Raw genomic sequence first — 18,909 nt, forward strand, 5'->3', positions numbered from 1 at the left:
TGGCCTTGTGCCTCCCACTGGATGGTGTGGCTCATTCACACCTTGTGGCCCCAGCACCAGCACAGTGGGTATTTTGAGTACTTGGTGAGTACTGCCTAGCACATCTCAGCCAACTTATATAACTTTTTATTCACAGTAATCCCCCCTTATCCACAGGGGATGTGTTGTTCCAAGACCCCCAGGGGATGCCTGAAACTGTCATTAGTACTGAATCCCATATATATCATTTTTTTCCCACACATACATAACTATGATAAGGCTTGATTTATAAATTAGGCACAGTAAGAGATTAACAACAGTAACTAATAATAAAATAGAATAATTATAACAATATACTGTAATAAAAGCTATGTGTGGTCTCTCTCTCTGAAAATATCTTACTGCACTGTACTCCCCCTCCTTCTTGTGATGATATGAGCAGATAAAATGCCTGCATGGTGAGGCAAAAAGGGGAGAACAATGTAGGTATTGTGATGTGGCATTAGGCTATCACTGACCTTCTGATGATTTCTCAGAAAGAGGATCATCTGTTTTTCAGCCCGCAGTCGACCACAAATAACTGACATGGTAGATAAAGGGGGGGATTACTGGATTTCCATTTGATGAGCACTCGTGTGCTATTCACTACTCAAAATTCCTTACCGCTCACTTAATCCTCCAAATAACCCAATGAGGTACATACTGGTAGTGTTCTCATGTTACATGTTAGGAAGCTGAAGCTCAGAGGTGAATCAACTTGTCACAGTTGCACAGCAGGGCAGAGGTGTGGTCAGGGAGTCAGGCCGGCTGAGTGGCTCCAGATGACCTCACCTCACCATGATATCCCACCTCAAGGTGCCTACCAAAGAAGTGCCGAGGCTTTTCCAAAGCCCCAGAACTGGAGGGAAGTGAGGCTGGGATTCTGACCCCAAAGCCAGTTCCCCACTGAGACGACACTATATGCAGCCACCCACGTGTAGCGTGAGTGGTCCCTCCTCCTGTGGCTACCCACTGCACGTTCTTAACTCCCCGACTGGTCCCGGGTGGCTGTTTCTAGACCACTTCCCAGGAAGGAGGGAAATGCTGTCCCATGGCCGAGGAAGCCTCTCAGGAGGGACTGTCACTGAGCCATTGAGCCCCAGGGCCAAGCCCCTCTTTCTCCACCCGCAAGCTCTGCAAGCCATTGAGTGGCCAGAGCTGGGATGCTAGTGTGACTCAGACATTTTATAGCCAGGGTCCCTTGCTGCAACAAGTCCAAGCGCCCTCTCTAGAAGCAGAGCAAAACTCTCAAAAAGAAACCATTCTGAACAAAGCCAGTAATGGTTAAACAGTTGTGTGTGTGTGTAGGAGGAAAGGGAGACACATGCACATAGGCAGATGAGGCAGTGATCTATGTCCCACTTCTCAGGCTGGAAACCTCCCGTCATTCATAGTAAAACCTCATTAACCCAAATACCACATGACTGGAGACAGGAGGGCACAGTACTGACCGCTGTGCCTCCCCCAGGCAAGACAACACATCTGAGGGGAGCACCCCAATTCAGCAGTGATTCCTGCCACACTGCACTTACCCTGCTCATCAACTAGGCTTTGATACAGACACACACCCCAGCCAGCATGCCCATAATTATGGCAATCCCCAAACTGTTATAGACAACTCACTGGGGGGTTACCCAGTACCTTCTAATTAGTGTTAAACACTGATTATCCGAGGCTATTGATATTGGCCTTAATCAGTAATTACAATCCTCACATAAAATATTTAATAAGCATTCATAATACAAGAAATTTGATTAAGAGGAGAGTATTTTTCTTGCATTTCCACATTGGTCTCCCGAAGGCTTAGATGGGTTTGTGCTAAGCAGGAGTAAATACAGCTGACGCAATTACCCACCAAAGGCGGCAGAAAATAGCAAACTCGGATTCACCCACCCCTACTCTGAAATACTCAGCTATAGAAAAGGGCCACAGATGGGTGATGCACAAAAGATATGCAAATGTCCAAAAAAAATCTGTGGGAAAATGTTGAGCCTCACTAGTAATCAGGAAATACACATTTCAATCAAACACTGTCCCTTCGATCAAATCAGCAAAATGTACAACTATCACCGTGTGCTGTTGATAAAAGTGTGTGCTGGCCCACCACAGCCTCCTGGGATACATCCCTCCCTCTTCTGGAAAGTGCACCCTCCTGCAAGGAGCCACTTCTCTGCTCTGCAGCCACGATGGGAAGTGGAGCTGCTGTGTTCTGTCTTTCCGTCATTCCCAGCTACTGCACATGGTGAGAACTACAGCTCTGTCCTGAGCTGGGCCCCTCGCGGTTCCCCGTGCTGCCCTCAGTGCTTGGTCAGAGACAGGCCAATAAGACACTTCCCTGTGGGACTCCAATCTGGGACAGAAAGGACCGCTTCAGTCCCTCTCTAGTGGCAAAGATGGAGGAGGCAAGCCAGAAAACCAGCAGTGACCGTACTGCGTCAAACTCTCAGTGACGCTTACACATGGGTTCACACAACCGAAGACCTAGCTCAAGATACAGCTGGTTAGGATTGTTGTCACAAGAGCAAACAGGTGCCTGAGCCACAGCAACCAGCCCTGCCTTTTGCTCTTAGAAACAATGGGAACTTGCCTGAGTTCTCATCTCAGGCTGAGTCAGAAGGACCACTCCTGAGCCCGAAGCAAGCTTGGAATCAGGCCCTCACAGTGCTCTTTGGGTAGCATGCGGGGTGGTGGGAGAACCCTGTGTCCTTAGGGAGCTGGGAAAGACCTCAGAGCTGCCGGGCAACTCCCCTCCATGAGAATTCCCTTATTGCTTTGCACCATTGGTGCCCGGCACTGGCATCACCACCACCACACACACACACACACACACACACACACACACAGGAGTACAAAGTTTATGGTGATAAGTGATCTCCAAACCTCTAGCAAACCCCCTACAGGTGGAAAACCCAAGCACAAAAACTCCTAAATGCTCATGCTGCATGGACCCCCCAGGCCTTGGAAGAAACTTTGGCTTTCTTCTGCCTAGATACTTTCTCTGCCTTTTAATGGCCCACCTCAGAGCAGCTAAGTGATGTGCCACATGACTTCTAAACAGGCACACAACTCAAACCAGACAAAAGGGGTCCTACTCATCAGAGACCAGAGGGCTGCTTTAATAAATACATAGCAATAATCTGCAACTGTGCCCAAGGACAGTCTTAGTTTAATGCCTACTATCTCAACATAATTATCAATAACACCTTTCCCTCTCAAAGGCAGTAAATGAGCATCATCTATATAGAAATCTGTAAACCACCCACGCCAGCCCCACAGACACAGACCTTCATGCATCTCCTTGCTTCCTTCAAATGGCAGTTCTCCTGCCTTGTTGGGACTCCATGCAAAATCTCTTAAACTTCCCTTCACTGTGCAAAATGCCTAAGGAGCAAAATCTAAAATTCTTTTTCAGCCATCAGCTCACAGAATGGCTGAGGCAGCCCTGTGCCCTTCCTCTCATGTGTGTGCTGGGCCACCTTGTCCTTTCCAGCATGTCGGCATCCTTTAGTGGTTTGGGGAAGCATTTCTCTCTCTAGACTGGTTGTTAGTTCAAAGCAAGTTACAGAAAGTTGACTGATGATGGACTCCAAGAGAAAATAAATTCACTTTCACGGGGCTCCTTCAGCCATGTCTGGAGAAAACAGTAGAAATTCCTTCCTGCCTACCCCCCACCTCCTACCACAGGCTACCCCATTCTAGAATGGTGTGCTACAGGCAGGACTTGGGAAATCTCCTCCTGGGCAGGCCTGTCTGTTATTTCTCTGCCCTAGAGAGGGACTCCCAGGTTCAAATCCCACCTCCAGCACTGACTAGTTCTGTGACCTTGGGCACATTACTTAACACCTCTAGCCTTCAGCTGCCTGTCTACCGAGTTCCAAGGTTAAATAAAAGAAGGCAGGCAGAACATTTAGCCTGGTGCAAAGAAGCTCTAGACAAATGTTAGCTATTGTAGGTAATAATAGTAGTTCATGACCCAGTGGTGCAAGTTGACTGGCTGATATTTAAGGAAATCTGACAACTTACTAAGTCTAGCGTAAGGATGGGTAGACTTAGGCCAGGAAGACCAAGTGCCCACCACCAAACCCCTATCTCTAAAAGGCCAAGCAAGGCCAAAGGTCCCACACCCACCTTTCTACCTGCAGACAACACACTATTCCTCTAAGAGCACCCAACCGAGAATTCAATTCGCAAGCACTATAAGCAACAGGCACCATTGTATCCCCATTCTGCAGTTGAGAATACTGAGACTAAATTATCCAAGGCCACCCAACCTGCAAGTGGTAGCACAGGGCTGCCATCTTAGGAGCCTGGGGTAGTAGTGAGCACTGCCCATCACTGCCTCGTGTGCTCCAAGAAAAAGTTTGTGCCCTTGCCCGGCATCAAGGCAGAAATAAGCAGGACTCAGTGAAATGGTGATTTTGTGGAGGAAGGACTAGAGGCCCCAGGGAACAGGATCATGGGGGAGATGAGAACATATTCCTGCACCTGTGACCTCCAGCAGGAACAGACCATCACTGGGTAGCACAGGTGGACAGCACAGGGCACACCCGCCTCCCACTCTGTCTCCCCTCACAAAGCACTCCTCCACTCTGCTGCATACTCACTCAGCAAACCATGCTCAGGTCTCCCACGAAGGGCATACTGCCGGAGGCTGCAAGTATTGCAACCACCACCATTTCCACTTTGCCTTGTCCTTCTAATGGCTGTCACTAGCTATGCTCCAAGGGACCAGCATAGAAATACACCCTGATTCCAAAAGACACCGAATGGCCGAGAGTGACCCACCATAGGAAGGCAGGCCTGGGAACGTCTGCCATGATACCTTCACCTGGTAACAAACCCTCACACCACAACAGGCTCAACTGGAGTGCCACGTGTCCAGCCCAACACCCACAGGAGTGAGAAAAGGAAGAAGCACAGCACACCATCATGGAAACCATGTGTGGGGCCAGCCATGGTTTTGCCAAAGCTTCGGGGAGAAAGAAGATGTGGACAGCGTGTTCACAGGATCACGATCACCTGCCCCTTCTCCCTGGATGCCCATATTCTCCAGCAGACTCCAGGCCCAGAGAATTTGGCAGGTGGCAGCCCACTGAGGGTCAGGTCTGCACTGCTATTGGGCAGGAGATAGGACAAACATGACAGCTTCGGGGGACTTTTGAGGACCAGGACTCAAGGTGTCTAACAACTCCACCATGATACTCTGGTGTGCACTTTCTGCCCTGGATTAAGAGAGCCAGGAGAGCCTTTCAGCCAGGCCCTCAGCTGGCCCCAGGTGGTCCTGGAGCCCCAGGACTCCTCCACCTCAAAAAGTCCAGCACCAGTTTTCTCTTCCTCCCAAGTGACCGTTTACTCCTCAGACGCCCACAGGCAAAGGAGGTCATCATGTGGTCTACAATCCCTCCTTGGGCAAAACGGCGACCCCACCAGCCCACTTCTCTCAAGTAGGAAGCAAGGAATATTTTCTACTTTAATGGCAGCCATTAAATGTTTCATGGGCCAAAACTAAGGCCAGATCACTTTATAATCATTCTTCTGGCTCCTGCATAATTGATGTCCCTTATGCACTTTTCATGATCTAATTTATCTACCTCCTAAAATATTTTGTAAAACCTGAGTCCCATCTGTAATGATCTATGTCCCATTATAAAGTGTACTGAAGGATTTTCTACCCAAGCCACACGTGTGGGCAGAAACTTAGCCGTACCAGGTGGAGGCATGGCAGCAGGGACAGAGATCTGACAGGTCTCAGGAAACCAAGGCTGCCTCACTTAGAAAATACACTCAGGGGACAGGAAAAGAAAGGCAGGAGTCGAGGGAACAGAGGATTTTGGGGGGCAGCTAGACAGCACCTGCTTTTTGCCCTGTAGGGTAACAAAAGCAAAAACAAAAATGACAGTAACAATAGTAATGGTGCCTTTCACTCTGTCAAGACTTTCAAGTGCCAGGTACTATGCTAGCAAGGCATTATCTCATTTATTTCTGATTCATGACATAGGGACTATCACTGTTCCCATTTCACAGATAAGAAAACAGAGGCTTGGACAGGTAAATAACTTGCTCAAGGCCCCGTGGTTAGTAAATGAGAACCTGACAGTCTTATTCAGAACGTAGGCTCCTAATCTCTGCTCCATTCTATACTTCTTGGTGCATCTAATTCCTAAAACTGTGTGTGTTCCATGAACCTAGAAATCCTTGAGCTTCAATAACTAATCAGCAAGGCTTTTAGGGTTGAGTTGTCAGATTTAGTTTAAAAAAAAATGGATACCCAGGGGAGCCTGGGTGGCTCAGTCAGTTGAGCGTCTGACTTCGGTTCAGGTCATGATCTCACAGTCCGTGAGTTCGAGCCCCACATCGGGCTCTGTGCTGACGGCTTGGAGCCTGGAGCCTGCTTCAGATTCTGTGTCTCCCTCTCTCTCTGCCTTTCCCCCACTTGTACTGTGTGTGTGTGTGTGTGTGTGTGTGTGTGTGTGTGTGTGTGAGTGTGTGTGTGTGTGTCCATCTCAACAATAAACATTTAAAAAAATTTTTTTAAATGGATACCCAGCTAAATGTGAATTTCAAATAAATAACAAATAATTACTTAGTATAATTATGTCCCAAACATTGCATGCAATAACCTATATAATATTTGGGACCTACTTATACTAAAATATGATTTTCTGTTTGTTTGAAATTCAAATTTAACTGAGTATCTTCTGTTTTACCTGGCAACACTCAGCATGTGTCCAGGCCTACGCTGGGCTCTTTGGGATTAGTGGAGACCACCCTCAGAGAACCCAGGCTGCCTGGGGGAAATAAGATGGACACCAGGACAAGAGACAAGGGTGGACAAAGGCCACAGTCTGACCCCAATCTGCCTGGTAGAGAGCAAAAGGTTGCTGGTGTGAGAGCCTCACAATGCAATAGTTTTCTGGCAGAACCAGGACGTTGCACTGTTCCCAGAAGAGCAAGAGTAAGAAGAAAATGGAGCTACATACCAAGGAGGGCCTGGTGGCTCAGTCGGGTAAGCGTCTGACTTTGGCTCAGGTCATGATCTCACAGCTTGTAAATTCGAGTCCCATGTTGGGTTCTCTGCTTACAGCTCAGAGCCTGGAGCCCGCTTCAGATTCTGTGTCCCCCTCTCTCTGCTCCTCCCCCACTCACGCTCTGTCTCAGAGTGGCTGTCTCAAAAATAAATAAACATTAAAAAGAAAAAGGGAGCTATCCCCACCAGCACACCCATGCACCACCCCCAGCACTAGAGGCCCATATTTCAGCTCCTGGGTGCAGCCAAAAAAGGACTCCAGGCTGGAGTCCAATGGCCAGAGCGACAAGCTCCAGAGGACTGAGCTCGCCCCATCCCACAGGTGACACTGACCAGAGTGGCCCACCTGCTGTCTGGTTATCTGACACACACTCATACCCGGGGCCTTGGCTTGCTCTGCCTCTCCCACCTGGAAGCTGCCCATCTGTTCAAACCCTGCCTTCCTTGAGGGTCCAGCTCAGCCCTACCTCTCCAGGAAGCCTCCACCTACCCCCACCCACCCACCAATTTCTCCCGTTCTGGGCCAACCTTCAAACTTTTCCCTTGCACCAAACACTTGCCCATTATTACTTACTGAGCACCAAGCATAGAACCTGGCACATAGCAGGTGCTCATCAAATGCTTGCTGAATGAATGGATGAGTGAATGGGTGAGTGACAATTACCATGGCTTAGTTCTACACTGCCTTCTATGTGCGCAAGTCCCAGCAGAGGGAAGAGAGCACACCAGAGGAGGCAAAATAAAAACCCTTGCATGCTGATGCATCTTCCCACAATCTGGTACCCAGCCCAGCTCCAGGCTTGGAGCAGATTCAGTAACTGTTCAGAGAGGTGGAATTAAATGGGAAGGAAGGAAATGTAGGAGGTACCACTCAGGCTAGGTACTGAGAACCACTGGCTGTACTCCAGCCTCCAATAACAGCTTGCTGGAGGACTTGGGCAAGTCACAAACGCCCCTTTGCTTCAGTTTCCTTAGCTAGAAAACAGGGAGCAGACACATTGCTTCAAATGCCCCATGGCTTAGTGCCAGAATTATGAGATCACCATGATTTTTTAAAAATTTTTTTACTGTTTATTTATTTTTGAGAGAGAAAGAGACAGAGCGTGAGTAGGGAGGAGCAGAGAGAGGGAGATAAAGAATCCGAAGCAGGCTTCAGGCTCTGAGCTGTCAGCACAGAGCCTGACGCGGGGCTCAAACCTGTGAACGGTGAGATCACGATCTGAGCAAAAGTCGGACGCTCAACCAACTGAACCACTCATGCGCCCGAGATCACCGTGACTTTAGCATCTCCCATCATGCAAGGCACGCAGGAGGTCTGGAAGCTTGGTGGGTTCAAGGCGCTGGTCCTTGGCAAGTTTCTCTCCCACTGGCCGACTCTCGAGTCCAGGCTTGCCATGGCCCCTGACAGTGATAAACTCCCCTCATGAGCCTAGCCACGAGCCCTGCTCACAGCCAACGCTTCTCCAAGTCCAGCCTCTGAGCAGAGGCCAAATAAAGATGGATATTCTCTCTCCCACCGTAAACACAGCCCTCTGTCAATCTCTTGGCACATGAACCGCATCCACTGTTCTAGCACAGAATTCCACAGATGCTTATAAACACTTCCATTACTTCTGAAGTTTTATTTATGGTTTTTGTTAAATCTTTACTCTGAAATTTGCCATTTTAAACACTCCCTGACTGAGTAAGATTTATACAGGTTCTTCACACAGAAGCTACCTGTAATGGACAGAGCCAAAATCAATTTATAGGGCCTCAAGAGCAGTTGACAACTCATTTTTTTTAAGAAAGGGTTTTCTCAGGAAAAGGAGAGAAAACATTAAGATCCCAGAAATATCCACTTCCCAAGATGCTGACCACACTGAGTGCACCTACCTCTCTGCACCTTCTTTAAAAGTAGCTCAATCAAACAGCATGAGACCAGAGTACCCTTCAGACCAGGGATGGAAGCAACCACCCCAGCCTTCCCAGAAGGGGTTCCTGCCCCTCAGTGACCTTGGAATGCTCAGGGACGCACAAGCCATAACTGAACACGCAGATTCAGTGGAAGCCAAGAGCGAGAACGTGGCAAGGGTAGTGGGGAGTCAGCCATCTTGCAAATTTATTCAATGTTCTAAATTCCCATCTAAAGCATTAGGAAATTTCCTAGTTGCAGGATATAAGGAACCAACACACCATTTGTTGGCACTGGGGTGACTTTATAGGGAATTGGGCCCTGGATTGTGGTTACCCTGTGGTTATTAGCCAAAATGCCTACTCTACCAATCTAGTCTATTGGGAAAAGAAATCAAAACTGACCTCCTATACTACAGGAGTTCCAGAAAAGTGAAGTATGTTTGCCTTGTGGTGGGAACTTCTTGATAGCTTTCTTCTCCCATCTATAGTAAAATCTGTCAAAGCTTTTCTTACTCCTAAAATAGTTTCCCCAAACAGTATGTCACTTTGACTTTTTTTTTAACCCAATATTCTGGAAGGTAAAAGGAAGCAGATGTGGTACCTCTAGGGTTCTGGCTCAGGGACACACCTTCCCCCCTACACACACACAATATTTCTGCAGGGCGAGGTTTTGGATCCCCTGATGTTTCCACCCTTCTGCTTAGACTATGTGCCCAGAAACCTGGGCTGATCTTTCTGTAATCCTGAACTCCTGGGCCACTGAAGAGTAACATGGCTTCTCTGGACACAGAGATGGAATCCATAAGCAGGGTCTTTTATAGCCTTTAAGAGAAGAAAATGAAATTATTTCATCTTTGGACTTTTCAATTCTAGTAGAACGACTTTTTTCTTTTCTCAACAGTGAAAATGTTATAAAAGTATCTTTTTTGTTTTTTGTTTGCATCTCTCCCCCACATGCTGGTGTTTTCAAATGGAAAAAAAAAAAAACTACACCAATTTTTATACAAAAAAAAATGCTTAAAAGATTTTTAAAAAATTAAATAAAATCCCCATCTGAAAGGAGTTTCACCCATATTTTTTCAGGCCTTGTCAAATAAATTAGGCAATCTCTTCCTTTGAAGATCAGTGGTGTAGAGATGACTTTGAACTCTTAATATCAGGCATTAGCAAGATAATGTTAGGTTTTATTAAGAATGAAAAGAATTTACCAATTTTCTTCCAACAATTCTCTCTAGACTCCACAAGGAAGCTAATCAGCAGATAATTGTTCAATAAGTCTTCTGGTCCATTCAAACCCACTGAATTGTTCAGTGGGGGTGGGAGGAAGAAGTCCTTTAAGAAACCAGTTACCGCACTGCTAGGCCCTGCAGCCTGGCAAGAAGCACACAGCTCTGGAAAAAGCCAGACTACCAAAGGGTCTGGGTGTATTTGCCTGTTCAGGCCATAACACAGCACCACGGACTGGGAGGCTGGCAGACACTTCTCACGGTTCTGGAGGCTGGGAAGCCCAAGATCAAGCTTCTAGCCAACTGAGTCTCTGGTGAGAGGTCTCCTCCAGACTTACAGATGGCCTCCTCCTCATGAGGTCCTTTTCTCAGTGTGTGAACACAGAGAAAGAGCACCTACCTGAGCTTTCTGGCGTCGCTTTGTGTAAGGACACTAACCATATCAGACAGGGACCCATCCTAATTACCTCATCTAACCTTAGTTATTTTCTTGGTTTGCCATAGTGGACGTTAGGGCTTCAACATATGAAATTCAGGGGGACACAAACATTCAGTTCATAATACTGGATTTGCCACAACTTGGCTCTCCCCTCCAGGAAATCCATCCTCCAGGCCCCTTTATAACTCCCACCATGTGGTCTAAACCTTCTCTATACTCATTTCCTGGTCTCCACCTCTCCACCTCCTCTCCCCAGTACATTGTTCAGGAGCCCCCCAGGTTCCAGATGCATCTTCCTAGCTAGCCCACAGCTTTGAGTCCCTTCTCTGTTCAAAAACCACAGTGGGGAAAAAAAAAATACCTCAGTAGATTGCCTACCAAGCACAGAATTAGGTCTATAATTTAGAGGGCCAATAAGTACAATGATTAAAAAAATAACTTGGAATCAGACAGATCTACATGTAAATTCTAGCTCTGACTTTAAAAAAAAAAATTTAATGTTTATTTTTGAGAGAAAGACAGAGTGTGGGTGGGAGAAAGGGAGAGAGAGAGAGGGAGACACAGAATCTGAAGTGGGATCCAGGCTCTGAGCTGTCAGCACAAAGCCCGATGTAGGGCTCGAACCCACAGACCATGAGATCATGACCTGAGCCAAAGTCAGACACTCAACTGACTGAGCCACCCAGGTACCCATAGCTCTGACCTTTAGGAGCTGTGTGACCTTGAGTCATTTACTTAACCCTTCTGATCCTCAGGTTCCTCTTCACTAAATGGGGAAAATAATAGCTGCTATTTCATCAGGTTGCGGTGGAGACAAAGACAGGGATGCTGGGAAGTGCTTAACAGAATGTGTGGCTCTTAAAACTAAATAACATGGTAGCCTCTCTCTATAATCCCATCTCATCCCATGGTCTCATCCCATCTCATGGCTTTAACATCATCTAAAAGTCAACAGCCTCTAAGTTCATGTCTCTAGCCCCACCCTCTTTCCAGAACTCTAGATGAGGAAAGCCAGCTACCCTACACCCACATATCTCCATGCAGATACAAGACAGGCATCTCCAGCCCATCAAATCAGCTCTGATCCAACTCCAGTGTGCTCCACCCAAAGCCTGGCCAGGCCCAGCTGCTGAGGCTGAAGCCCGGGCAGATCTTAGACTCCCCCATCTCACACACTCACATTCACTTTGCTAAGAAATCTATGTCCCAAATGGAACCACTTCTCACCGCTTCCACGACACCACTGTAGCCCAGGCCGCCATCACCTCTCACCTAGAGGCCACAGCAGCCTCCCAGCTGGCCTCTCTGCCTCCACCCTTGCCCCCCAAAAGGTCAGGTTTTCACACATCACACAGAATAATGCCTTTAAAACAGAAGCTACAGTGGTGCCCGGGTGGCTCAGCTGGTTGAGCGTCCAACTTTGGCTCAGGTCATGATTTCAGGGTGTGAGTTCGAGCCCCACATCAGGCTGTGTGCTGACAGCTCAGAGCCTGGAGCCTGCTTCGGATTCTGTGTCTCCCTCTCTTTCTCTGCTCCTCCCTGGATCACGCTCTCTCTCTCCCTCTCTCTCTCTCTCTCTCAAAAATAAACATTAAAAAAAAAAAAACAGAAGGTACATCATCTCTCTCTTCCAGTCAAAATCCCCCAGAGGCTCCCCACATCACTGAGGGTGAAGTCCAAACCCTATGCTGACCTTCAAGGCCCCCAGGGGCTCTCTGGCCTTCCCTGCTACCACTGCCTCCTTGTTCACCCTGCTACAGCCACACCGGCCTCTGCTGCTCCTTGAGTACACCAGGCACACTCCTGTATCAGACTCTCACACACTTGCTATTCCCTCTGCCTGAAAGGCTCTTCCCCCAAATATGCATCTAGATCATTCCTTGCATCCTTCTCCAACTGCTAAAATGTCACCCTGTCAAAGAGGCCTACCCTGCTATCCTGGTCAAAACTGCAGTCTCTGCCCAAACATACGTGTATACCCCTGATGCTCCCATCCCCCTACCTGGTGCTGCTCATTCTTTTCCCCTTATACTTACTTAGTTCTTCCTAACATGCTGCGTATATTATTTATGTGTTATGTTTACTTGTGTGCTATATTCTCCTGCTAGAATATAAACTCACAAGACAGTGATATTTACCTGTTTATAGCTGCATACCCAGCCCCTAGCAAAGTGTTCAGCACATAGTAGTCACTCAGTAAATATGTGTCATATAAGTGAAGGCTCATCCATTGATTCACATACCTCTTCAACAAATACCCTCTTGAGCATCTGCAAATGCTCAGGGTGTCACCTCTTCCAGCCACTTTCCCAGGACCCCTCTCCACAAAACCTCTTAACAAATAGCCCTTGTCTCTCTATGTACACACCTGTTTTGGGCAGAACATTCCCTGAAGACTTGACTATCCCCTCTCCTCCTGTGGAAATGAAGTGTGTCCTCTAAAGGCCAGCCCACCTGCCGGGCCCCCGTGGAGACTATGCATCCTACGTAGGAGTGCCTACCCTTGACTTTCCCCATACCTTTCTTCCACCCATTTTCCCATCCTCCTGAGTACTGTCACAGGTGTGGTCTGTCCCATATTCCTGCTAATCTGTGAGATCTTCAGGGTTCAGAGCCATGTTTGTTCCCCTCAGTCTTGCCCACTGTGCCAGGCACACCTCAGCTGTTCCAGAAAAAATTTAAGAGTAAACTAGTATCCATCTGCATCAGACTGTAAATTAAAAAGTCAAAAGTAAACCCTAGTTTTGGAGAGTCAGCTAATTTGGCCCCTTGAGACAAGAGTGACATGAAATGATATAATTACCTTCCTCCTGCCTGGCTCACAGCCCCGTCAACGGCCCCAGAAGGAATACGCTGCCCGTCCTCGAGATGCAACTCTGTGATGCAGCCAAGTGCAGCCTCTCACCTGAGGCAGCTGTTGTGCGGCCCTCCCCTCCCTCAGCCCCCACCCTGCCCCCCCAAAAACTGCTCCTCCAAAGTCCTGGAAAGAAGCCCAAACAGGACTCTGTGCACTTAGGAAAATAAAAATGATACACACAGCACAAACATGAGGGTATACATGGTCCCACACACCAGTCTGACTAGATTTTATCCTTGAAGTAATGACTTAGGTTGTTCAGTTTTTTGCTCCAGGGAAGGAATGGGGCAACCTCATGCCTATGATCAAACATATCCACCAGCCCTGCTCATTCTGTGGGAAACCAACTGACACAGCACTCATGACACCCCAGAGCTCATGAGTCTCCAAAGGTCCTCATCCCTGCATGTCTGTGTCCATGTGGGAATCCACATACAACAAAATCTGTGTTTCCAACACTCCGTCTGACTCTTGTCCCACCTCACCCCCACCCAGCAACAGAATGACAGCACCAAGGAGAGGAGAGGAAGGCGAGGCCTATGCTTTAACCACATTTCCACTCCTTTTGCTCATCTTCCCAGAGGAGAATACAGTGGAAGTCATGGAAAGTCGAAGGAGCAGGATTATGTTAAATTAGATGTCCCTCCCCAAGTCATCAGTGATCCCATGGCCCAAAGCAGCAATCCAAGTTTTATTTGCTCATAAACATTAATGGGACCAAATCTCAGGGAAAGGAACAAGAGAAGGCAAATGCCAGAGAGCAAGCAGCACACCATAAAACATGGGTGCAGGGCAGGATGGGGAAGGTCAGGGCTCGGGGGAAAGGGACCCCAAATTCTCCTGCCACAGAGAGACTGCCTTTGCCCACCTAGGGGAATGGATCCAGGTAGCTATTCTAATGCCTGAGAATTCTATCAACACTTTTTTTGAGGAGGAAGAAAACACTTAAAGTAAGAAATGTGTTCTTAGTGGCCCAATCTCTGCCAAAAAGCAGGGACAACAGAGCACACCCCCCACCTTGACCAGTGTCTTCTTCATCCGAGACCACCTGACACCTGGGCAGGGACCCCCATCTAGACATCTGTCCTACTGCAAAACTGACAGACCCCAATCCCAGCACTGTTTTATCAGTAACAGCCCACATGATTTTAGGAAAACTCATCCAACCTCGGGCTCTGTTCTGTCATTGCTAACACAGAGCACATCTCCTCTGACTATTGGGGTCCTGGGGGTCATGTGATTGATGAGAGTGTGCTATAATCCAAGCCAGGCCCTGTGCTAAACATGTCATATGCATGCACTCATTTGATCCTTTCAATAGCCCTGTGAGACAGGTATTACGAGCCCATTTTACAGACTGAGAACCTGGAGCTCAGACAGCCTAAGCTCCTAGATCTCGCAGCTGGAACAGGCAGAGCCAGAACTAGAACCTAGATCTGTGCCAAGAGTCTGTGCTTTTTAAGCCATACATGATGGGACCTGATCCCATGCTAGGTCAAGCTCAGGCCCAGTGCACAGCAGTTGCTTAAGCAAAGCCTGTTCAATTGAATTGGGGCTACCTTCCTCGGACTCACATCTCCCTGCAGTAGCCCTTTGGAGGCCTCTTTGCCAGAGTGAGTTAGAAGCAGCCCCAGGTCTGTTCTTCTTCCTCTGACAGGGAGGGGAGCCATGGGAGAGTGGAAGCTATTTCTGATCCCTCCAGCTCTGCATTCAGACTTTAACTGAGAGAGGGGAAGAGCATATTTTCTTTCCCAATTTCTTCTCTCATTTGAATATTGGATTTCCACATGTGGATTTGTAGAAGCCTGGTTCCCCAGAGGAATTCCTAGAGAAGCCATCTGCCAGTGTGCTTCTGAGACTCCTTGGCAAAGGGAAATGTAGGATGTTAATCATCCCTTCCCTGGGAGATGGGCATGCACGTGCCCTTGAACATGGAGAGGCTGCATCACCAGAGAGGCACAGATTCGGGCTCTGCAGACGCTCTGGCCATTCCAGGGTCACCTCTGATTTGGGTCAGGTCAGGTCTGCCCAGGCCAGGAGCCAGGGCAGTGGAGAAGCAGGACAGAGGGCCAAGCAAAGTCTTGAAGAGGCTGGCACTTTGTATTACAAATGCTACGTCCTGCCAGGAGCAGACCCCATCACTCACACAGTCAGGGTTGCAGACATAACACTGTGAGGACACCCAAAATAAGTCAAGTCATAGAGCTATCCCCAGAAGGTCAGCACACAAATGTGGCACCACAATGACCCTTACATGTAGCTGCCCCATCCCTGTGAGCAGGAAAGCCAGGTCTGTGTGAGCCACCGCAGGTGACAATTGGGTGAGCCTTCTAGGTACAGCCCTCCCTTCCAGGATAGCCACTGGATTCAATTCATCTCATAAGGAATAGAGGCAGCATTGGTAACAAACCAATGTAAACAGACAAACCAGCTTCCAAATGGAATGCTGGAGCCCCAGAGAGCATCTGGACTATCATGTGGTCTTATCAGTGGAGAAACCCAATCTCTGAGAGAGACAACTACTTCTCAGGGACACACTATAAGCCTCCCAGGCCAGGACTCCATCCCAGCACTCACAAGAACCATGTCCACTCAGGCTCCAGGTCAGTGGCACCCATGTTGCATGGCCATCAGGGGGAAGATGGGAGAAGACGGCCACCCCTGAACCATTCCTGACCCCTCTGGTGGAAGCCCCAACCTCTGAAGTGGTTCCTTCTTCCTCTATGTCCCTCTGCTCCTCTCTCCAAGCTTCAGGGATTTCTGTCACATGTTCAGGCTGCCCCTGGTGCCTTGACTAAAAGGTTTTCAAAATGAGAAGAATTTCCTTAAATATTTCATCGCTATATGCAAAACAAGGCAGTCAGAACAGCCTGGGGCCTGGGCTGCTGCAGTAGGGAGAGGAGATTGGACAGATGGAGTGTTTCTGCTCACGTCCTGTTCTCTGCGGAGCTTTCTGGGCTGAGGTGAGCTTCATCTGGCCATGAAGGTGAACATACACACTGGCCATTGGGCCAGCTGCTCTGGCTGAACCAGGAAGCAACTGGCCTGCAAGCTGCAGCTAAGTTGTGATGCCTGAACAGATGCGTCTGTGCCCTGGCTCTCGCAGGACCGTCACAAGCTCAGGGGAAGCCACTGCAGGCCCGATGATAAATGTCCTGCCTAACTTCCACCATGGGAGAGGAAATTCAGAGCTTGGGAGTTCAAAGTGTAGTTAGCAGGAGAGGAGGGAGTAATCAAGCCCTCCAAGATGCATATGTTGGGGGAGGAGACTGGCATAGGGTTTTCATAGGCTTTCTGTAACAAAAGGGATCTGTGGTCAAATATGTTTGGGAAACACTAGGCTGAAGAAAGTTTAACAGTGGCACATGGGTGGCTCAGTTGCATAAGCACCTGACTCTTGATTTTGGTTCAGGCCACGATCTCATGGGATTGTGAGTTCAAGCCCTGCATCAGGCTCTGTGCTGACAGTGCAGAGCCTGCTTGAGATTCTCTCTCTCCCTCTCTCTCTGCCCCTCCCCCACTTGTGCATGTGCTCTCTTTCTCTCTCTCAGAATCAATAAATAAACATTTTTTTAAAAGTGGGGGCGCACCTGGGTGGCTCAGTCGGTTGAGCGTCCAACTTCGGCTCAGGTCATGATCTTGCAATCTGTGAACTCAAGCCCCGTGTTGGGCTCTGTGTTGACAGCTCAGAGCCTGGAGTCTGCTTTGGATTCTGTGTCTCCCTCTCTCTCTGCCCCTCCCCTGCTCATGCTCGCGCTCTCTCTCTCTCTCTCTCTCTCTCTCTCTCTGTCAAAAATAAATAAACATTAAAAAATTTTAAAAAGAAAGAAAGGTTAACAGATTTCTTTTACAGAAGGACTTCCCAGATCCCGTGATACAGTGATGGTCACTAAGAATGTCCAAGACGGGAGCAGAGAATATGTCATTTCCCAGTATCATTCAGAGGGCCACAGGCAGCTTTGAAAGAGCATCTCCCAAGACTTATACCCAACAGGACCCTCTGAATGGAGTGAAATGGTATCTAGAGGAAGTTCAGGAAAGAGATACAAACATTCACAGGAGCCAAGTCTCTGTGAGGTCTTGGGAAACAGGCCCCCTTTTCTATGAGGCTTAAATTCCCTACCCAGAATGACCACCAGTGAGTAAGGAAAATGCAGTACCCAAGCTAGTATTCACATGGACAGGTGGTTTGAGAATGTAGGTATGTCATGGCAGGAGGGGAGTCTCCTGGAGTACTCTGGGAATCACGGCGGCTCCCAAGCACTTAAGACGCTGACACCCCCTGAGACCCTCCAGACCCTGCCCCATGCACCCCCTTTTATCCCTGCTCTCCTCCACCCCTGCTTACCAGTGATTCTCCACCCCAACCACTTTCCAAAGTGTCCCTGACACAGCTGTCTCTCAGATAAGCACAAAAGTGTGTTTTGTAACCACAGAGAAACAAATCCGTGCTATCAGATTAACAAACAAAACCAAGAAGCTTCAAAATGAACAGTGCCCATCCCTAACTCTACTGAAGACCAGACCGTGTTGAGTCCAGGACTTCTCATCCTTCTCATGACCCCTCTTCCTCTTAGTCCTTCTTAGGGGTCACTCTCAACCATGTCTGTCCCCAGGGTGGCAGCAGCTCATGGCCATCTCCCCTGGCTATATCTGAGCTCCTTCTCTCTGATCCAGAGGTCCACCTCAGGGCGGCATTTCCTCCCCCAGATATACCCTCAGGTCAAACAGTCCACAAACACCCAGAAAAGCTCTGGAACCCAGCATACAGAAGCCCAGACATTCCACACATTTCCCTATCCCTTGCTCCTCACCCAAGGACCACATGGCCCAAAAGCACTTCCTTCATGTGGAGACCCCACAACACCTATAGCCAAATCAACACAGCCCCCCATCTAACCTAACCAGGCCCCACTCACCCTCAGACGCAAGCTTGCTCCCACACAGCTGCTCGGCCTGGTTTCTCCCTGTGGGCTGCTGTGCCCCTTCACAGGCTTCCCCTCAACAGGCTGAAAAGAAGTAAAAATAACATTTTGATTCATGCGCTTTGAGAATCCAAAAAAGTGTTTTCTAGAGGTTCAGAATGTCATCATCTTTGAAATTCAGCTAACCCAGCTGCCTCATTTCCCAGGGGAGCTGGGAGAGAGAGCTGAGGGAAGCCAGTTCTGAGAGGACGTGTCTGCCCAGGAAAGTGTCTAAAAATACCAGATTTCATTATTGTGAAAACATGAACCCTTCTCGTGTATGTGGTTCCTGGACATGGCTTTAGGTCAGCTCAACAATGAGACATTGAGAGAGAGAAAACTTACAAACCTGCATTTACAAGAGGACCACAAAACAAAAACTATAAACACAGGGGCACATATCAGGTCTCCTCTCCATTCCTGGTCAACCACCCTCACTAAAGCCTGTGATGGCTGTACCCAGTCCTACCAGGGAAGGTCCC

The 18,909-nt window shown here is 48.3% G+C and overlaps 1 protein-coding gene across 1 annotated transcript in view; it reads right to left on the reverse strand.

Moving 5' to 3' along the window:
- Positions 1–18,431, reverse strand: part of FSTL4 (follistatin like 4) — a 591,179-nt gene extending 572,748 nt beyond the window's left edge. The window contains exon 1 of the mRNA XM_045488893.1: positions 18,383–18,431. The gene's annotated coding sequence lies outside the window, so the exon portion shown is untranslated. The remainder of the gene's footprint in view (positions 1–18,382) is intronic.
- Positions 18,432–18,909: the final 478 nt, after the last annotated feature.

Source organism: Leopardus geoffroyi, chromosome A1 (genome assembly GCF_018350155.1).
Source record: "Leopardus geoffroyi isolate Oge1 chromosome A1, O.geoffroyi_Oge1_pat1.0, whole genome shotgun sequence".
Lineage (NCBI taxonomy): Eukaryota > Metazoa > Chordata > Mammalia > Carnivora > Felidae > Leopardus > Leopardus geoffroyi.